Below are 7,021 nucleotides of genomic sequence, written 5' to 3' on the forward strand. Positions count from 1 at the left end.
CAAACTTCTTTTCTCTAGGAATCTCCTCCTTATCAAAATTACTAGCTTTAATTTTACTATTAAAAACATTTATTTCCTTTCCTTATAAAAAGAAAGTACATTTAAGAATGCTTTATACATATATACAGGAACTGCTCTTTATATACTTTTGAAGACAATTTGATACTTTTATGAAGAGATGTTCAATGACCCCAGAGTCTACTTGTGCATTAATGTGTGCCTGGCCCTTTTTTTCTCATATACACCTGGTGAAAATCTATATAGAGTTAGATAAGCTGAAACACACCAGATATATTCTCACTTTTAAAATAAGCTTTGCTAGAAAAATCAAATCATCACGCAGGGTTTCAGTTGGCAGGTGTTTGCAAAGGGTCATTTACATGTGATAAGGTCCAAACACCTGTTCCCACTTAAGTCACTTGAAACAAGGATATAAGAAGGTGAATTCTATCATTTCCCTCATACTTTCTAATGACTGCCAAAAAAGTGAATTTTATCAAAAATGCCTGTCCTCTACTGAAGTTTTCTATTCTTTTTATATTTTATTTTAAATGGAATTTATTGGTACGTTCTAGGTAGACAGTACAGTTACATTCATTACTGGGATCTCGTACCTTTATATGCCAGGTCTTGGTTCTCATTTTTCCCCTTTTGCCCACCCTCCCTTCACCCCTTCCTCCCCTCCCCACCTTCTAACACTTTATTCTATTTTTACATTTTCTCATATTTTTTTCCTTTTCCCTTATTCCCCTTTCCCTATCCTTCTCACTGTCCCTACACCTTTGGTCCTTCTCTTCCTATTTCATGTTGCTAATTGTCCCATTATGATCTTGAGTACTATTTTAGTTTTTCACACCAGAGAAACTATTTGGTATCTGCACATGTATGACTTATTTATTTCACTTAGGAGTATATCCTCAAAATGTACCCATTTACGTATGAATGAATCTACTTTCTCATTCTTTATGGCTGTAGTATTCCTTGGCTGAGTAGTATTCCATTTTATAGAAAAACCACATCTTTATCCAGTTTCCAACTAATGGGTAGATGGGCTGTTTCCAAGTTTTAGCTATTACAAACTGTGCCGCTATAAACATGGGTGCATATATATCACTGTGGTATGATTCTTTTAATTCTTTTGGAAAGATGCCCAACAGAGGGATGGCTGGGTCAAATAAGTTTTCTATTCTTGGATATCTTGTGCTTCGAGGATTGGAATTAACTTTTCCACATCTCTACTGGGAAAGAAAGTTTTTAAAAGCATATTTTTGATGGTTCCAACGTCACTTTTACTTTACTATAATTAATTTTTGAAAGTTACATGCTTATGCAGTTTATGAGTGAAATAAAACCTTCACTATTTCCTATGAGTCTACTGCTCTCCAGCCTTCAGATTTTGTTTTGATCTTTATTATGAGAAGATATTGGACTTTATACATCAAGCAAGAAATTTAATGCAAAATATATGCAATATTGTCACTGCTGCTGTCATATTTTTGGTTTGCTATCTAAGAATTATTGAAATAAATAAGAAGGTCACAAACTCCAAATTCTTCATCTCACAGTTGGAATAAGAGAAAGAAAAGATATTTAGTACAAAAAATGTGTGTTCTTCAGGTGTTTTGATTCAGTCTCATAGTTGAATTGTTACATCTTACTGTCTCTGATATGACCTTCTTTCCCATTTCAAATATATACATCCACTTCACCAAACAATAAGTCTTCCATTTATTATACACCCATGCATTTTATTAAGGATCTGATGTTGTTGTTGTTGTTGTTGTTTTGACAAAAGAAATTTTGCATTGCCCATTTTTTACAAAAATCAGCGTAGAACCAGCTAATGAAGGTAATCCCTCAAAAGAGCTTGAAGTTTTCTTTGTATTCTCTTATATGAATCTATATTGATGTTAGTCTATACCACCTGTTGTGGGATGCATCCTAGATAAGGTAGTTAAGGAAGTATGTGTGTACAGATTGAACCAGAGAATATATTTCAAGAAATGAAGCTAGAATAGTCTGACTTGAGAAGGCTGAGTTCTTGTTCTGGGACACTCAAAAAGTCACCCAATATAGAGTCTGCTAGCTTTCAGGGATTATTTATCAGTGTAGGCACCAAAGCAGAAAATGAGCAACTCATTTAATCACTAGTTTTCAGGTTGATTGTCTTATTGCTTTCCTGGAACTTCTGAATCTGTATTCAAATTTGAACATTTTATGGATAGAATTTCAAAAGCATACTTACCTTATCCCTAAGAGTAGCATACCATTCATTCTTCTCTTCTAACTTGCTCCATGCCTTCTTCTAATGACTAGCTTTGAAATTCAGTCTTAAAATGATCTAATTATTTCTGATAAAAACTAAAATGGAATATATGGTATGAGCTACTATTCCTTCAGCTGCTTATGTAATTTTACACAAAATCCCATAGGTTCTAATACTTTGGATGTAGCAAAAAATTTAATAAACTTCTATAGACAAATCCCATGTGACTAATCAAGAATGGGCCCAGACCACTACCTTGGAAGATGAGGTGGCAGTGAAATTCATTCCAGAAGTGTTTAGATGGCTTAGAGACACAACTTAGCTGATTTGATAAGTGATTTTTATGTTGTTGATGCTCTACTATGAAATTAAAATTAAAGGAAATTAAAATATTGACTAAAAATCAGGACAACTATTAAGAGACTATTTTTGGTTAAGTATCTTGTCACTGTGGGAAAACCCATGACCACTACTGGAGTCATTATAATTTATTAAAAAATCTAAACATTTAGATGTTGAAATAAGACATGAGCTTACATTTTAGTTTTGTCTCTTCTGAAATTTTAACCCTCAAATTATCCATTTCTACATAGATAGAGAAAAATAAAATGACTATATCTTTGAATGGTAGGTTACATGAAATAATTTTTTAATTACCATCAAGATTGTCAAAGATTTTTATGATTTGATCAACACTTCTTAACTCTCAAAATGTACTAATGCTGAAATGCTGAAGTACTTGAAATATTAGAACATCTTATGCCTATACCCATGCCCAACTCCGTATATAGGCATTTACACGTAGATGGCCATCAGACTTACACTGTAGAAAACATGGACATTCAAACATTAAAGTTAAATGAATACTTTGTTATATTAAACTTTTGCACTTCTTGTCTAATGCACTGATAGCAAACCAAAGTAAAGTCAGCTTTTTGCTTGGCTTTCCTTCTGGGATAGCCTGGAGTCATCTGACATAGTTGCATTATATTTAGGCTCAGCACCTGTAAATCACTGCATTAGTAATCTCCTCAGTTTTGATAATTAAGAAACTTCATAGTGCCTCTTAGTTGATTGCAAAAAAACTATTTTGGTTTTCTGCTCAGGTCTTCCCTGATGAATGGCATTCCATACCTGTATACTTTTGCTCCTTTTCATTTGCATCAAAATGGGCCAGAATCATAACCCAAATCCATTATGATCCCTCTGTGGGCAGTCAATTACACTGAAAAACTAAATTCCACTAAGTTTTTAATGGTCCATTTTACTGCCCTTCGGAGAAATCATATTTATCTACAATACCAAGCCCAAGTAATATGGCCAGCTTGAAAGAATTACAGTACTGTTGAAGGACAAGTCTAATGAAAAGCATTTCACAGAATGAGCCATATTTATTTTTTCTGCCAGATATCTTCGAATTGTGGGGAGAAGAACTTTTTATTGGGAAACTTTGAGGTAAAAGGGGTTGATATTTTTGTGCCTGATAGTTTACAAAATAGAATAATCATTCAGAGAAAATTCACAATACAGCCAAATTTTACCTATGCAAACACTTGCCATCAACCTTAACATACTGAAATATTCCAATTTCAATATTTATGCTCAGAGATTCTTTAGGTCTTTATGCCCTGATCTGGGCTTTTCCCTCAGCATGCTCTGTTCTTTATCTTATTATCAAATTGTGTTCATTCTTTAAGATTCTGTTAAAAATATTACTTACTCCTTAAAACATTTCTAATGTTCTCTGAAAAATTTTTTCCTGCTGGTTTTCTTGCCATTTGATTTACATTGTTGATATTGCAGTTATTACAATGTCTTATAGTTATTTGATTTTTTTTCTCCACCAGACTGAAAACATTCACTAGCAGCAAATAGTCTATGTTCAACATAATAATCTATTTTAAGGTTTAGATATGGTACCTGAGCCATAACATACTGCCAAATGTTTAAAAACTTGAAAATATGACTTTACAGAAAAATAAACTTAAAAGGGAAAATAGGGACTGACAGTGAATAAGCAGATTTCCTACAGTGAAAAAATTCTACTCTTACTCTAGGGATATCATAAATAAAAGTATATGGCATGTTTATAAATTATGAACCTAAGTTAGAAATTGCATTGAGTGCAACTGTGTAAAGTTTTGTGCTTCCATGGTGGTATTTCCATTCAACTTTTGTTCTTCACACCAAGGCACAGATACCACATCTGCAATTTTAAGAAAAATAGAATGAGAATATGATTACACAGATTTTTATCAAAGTAAAATTTTGAAAGTAAGAGAAACTTTTGGAGGTAGTTGTTATTAATTTGCATATGAGTTATATGCACTAGTAAATTTGAACGTTTTTTGCTTTAAAGAATCTTGATCACGGGCTGGTGATTTAGCTCAGTGTTTGGTGGCCTGCCTTGCAAGCGCAAGGACCCGAGTTCAATCCCTGGTACCAAAAAAAAAAAAAAAAGAATCTTGATCACAAAAACTTATTGAATATTGATATTTGTATTTTACCTCCTAGTTTATATGGTATATTGTGTCTCAAGCTAACGTATTCATCTATCTTTCTCATGAATTTTTTTATTCTTTTGGTCAAACAGTGCTATCATTCTTTAATCATTCTGTGAACATCTGTTGCTTAATTTTGTTCCATTTTTATGGTAACTTTGGTAACATTAAGAATTAGATAACAAGAGAGAATGAAAAGATGAAAATAAAGTGTTTGTAGATGGGGAGGGGAGGAGGGGGTGAAGGGAGGGCAGAGGTAAGGGGAAAAAATGAGAATCAAGACTTGCCATGTAAAGGTACATGATCCCAACAATGAATGTAACTGTACTGTATCCCTAAAATGTACCAATAAACTCAATAAAATTTAAAATAAAAAAAAGAATTAGATAACAATCATCTGCATGTGGGTGTAAAAGATGATATTAAAATCTGATAGCAATTTTAAATGGATCAAATGATTCATTATAAGATTTAGAATATTTTACATGTTATAGAGTATCAGCCCTTACTTGAAATCATTAACAGTATGTATGCCTTAGTGGGTGTACTCCTGATTAAAAGAGAGTCAAAACTGTGCTGTGATTCTTCTATTATAATTTTATTATACTACATATTTTTACTATTTATATTGTTATAAAACACGTAGAAATGTCTATATTTGATTAAATTAAAGTTTTTACATCCCAAGATGAAATGTCATTTATCAAGATAAAAATCAGCCTGAAGATATACAGTTCTCTAAAAGACTATATTAATATGAAATATTTGAATAGAATCAGTATGGTATAATGCATGTAATATTTTTTCTGTTTTAAAAATTGTTCTTTGAACTATTTCCCTCTATTAGTTTAACATAGTAAAAAGGCCCTTAGGTTTTAAAAATACATTAAATATGTTGCTGTATCCTATATACTTAGTCTCTATTACATTTTAAAAATTCCAAACAAGTCTATATAGGGAATTTGTTCAGTATCTATTTCAACCAGCTATTAATTTTCTATGAATATAATTTCTCAACAGAGCTCAACATCTTGCTAATTATGAAGTTTATCTGCAGAATACAAATAATGGCATTTAGGAATTGTAGTCACCCTCAGGAATGATATATTTGATGATGACACAAATTCTAGGAAGCTTTCCTTTTTTGCCCTTTCTCTGTCCATGAGTAAGCCCAGCTGTGATTATTAAAATATTGGAAAAAATAATTCTCAAATACTAGCCCTGTTGATCTTAGGAATTAAGCAATACTTGCTTTGCAAAAAAGCCAGCTGCTAGGGAATCACAACACAAGAATTTTCTTTCCAGATTTCTATTGGAGACAAGGAAACTGAAACAAATTTAATAGTATATTTGCCATTTCATTTTGTCAAATAGAAGAAATGTTTTCTCTTTTATTTTTATTTTCTAGAAATAATGCATTGCTACAAATTGATTTAATAATATATCTGTGTGATGATACATGCACAAGTTGTCTTAACTAAGACATATTAATGTGGATATTTTGAATATGAAAGGCTTAAGCAGCAACAACTTTCAGAATACCTGCAATAAGGGGTTGGATTGTTTGCTTAATGTGTTGTTAAAGAGTGTTAGTGTTTCTACTTTTGTTTCTCTGGTAGTAAAAGATGGTGACTCTTTGCACCATAATATAAATCCAGAAAGCTATTACTGCCGATCCAAATTAGCAGAATAGGTTAAATGTAAAAGTTGATCATTGCCTTTCAAATTAAGAAAAATAAAATCACAGAATTTTGATACTTGGGAAGGTTTCTGAGTTAAAATAGAGAACAGGAAAGACAGAATAGACACATTTTACTTATTCTGCCAGCTAAGTACAGATTAGTATCTCTGGACATTATACATAAAAAAGAAACAGTAGATAGCTTGGAAAGATGGAAAGGGTAGAAGGAACCCCTGAAACATTACCAGAAATGTCTCCAGTAGTCTCCAGTCTCCTGCTCAGTGTATGACACAAGGCTGAAGGAAAACCAAACCAAACCAAACCAAAAGATAGAATTAAAGAGAAAAATAAACCAGGGAGCCAGGATGGCCAATGCTGCCTAATTAGCAAGGGCAAAGGGGTTAGTTTGTCTAACTCATTGATTTTTTTTTATCAGTAATCAATCAGGGTAAAGGTGAGCTTATTGTGAGGGTGGGACTAAGGGCAGGAACATGAAATCATGCAGTTTCCATGGAAATTAATACAAGAAAGTCTTGTAAAGGACATGACAAAACATTCTTGAATTTGGAACAG

The 7,021-nt window shown here is 32.5% G+C and overlaps 1 long non-coding RNA gene across 1 annotated transcript; it reads right to left on the bottom strand.

Moving 5' to 3' along the window:
* Positions 1-2,511: 2,511 nt before the first annotated feature.
* Positions 2,512-6,771, bottom strand: LOC104872351. The gene is made up of 3 exons (XR_783127.1): positions 6,694-6,771; positions 3,987-4,472; positions 2,512-2,626 (listed from the first exon to the last, which is right to left on the bottom strand). It is a non-coding gene; the product is annotated as an uncharacterized LOC104872351 (long non-coding RNA).
* Positions 6,772-7,021: the final 250 nt, after the last annotated feature.

The sequence above is a fragment of the Fukomys damarensis genome, unplaced genomic scaffold (assembly GCF_012274545.1).
Source record: "Fukomys damarensis isolate Sample0158 unplaced genomic scaffold, DMR_v1.0_HiC HiC_scaffold_16, whole genome shotgun sequence".
NCBI classification, from domain to species: Eukaryota; Metazoa; Chordata; class Mammalia; order Rodentia; family Bathyergidae; genus Fukomys; species Fukomys damarensis.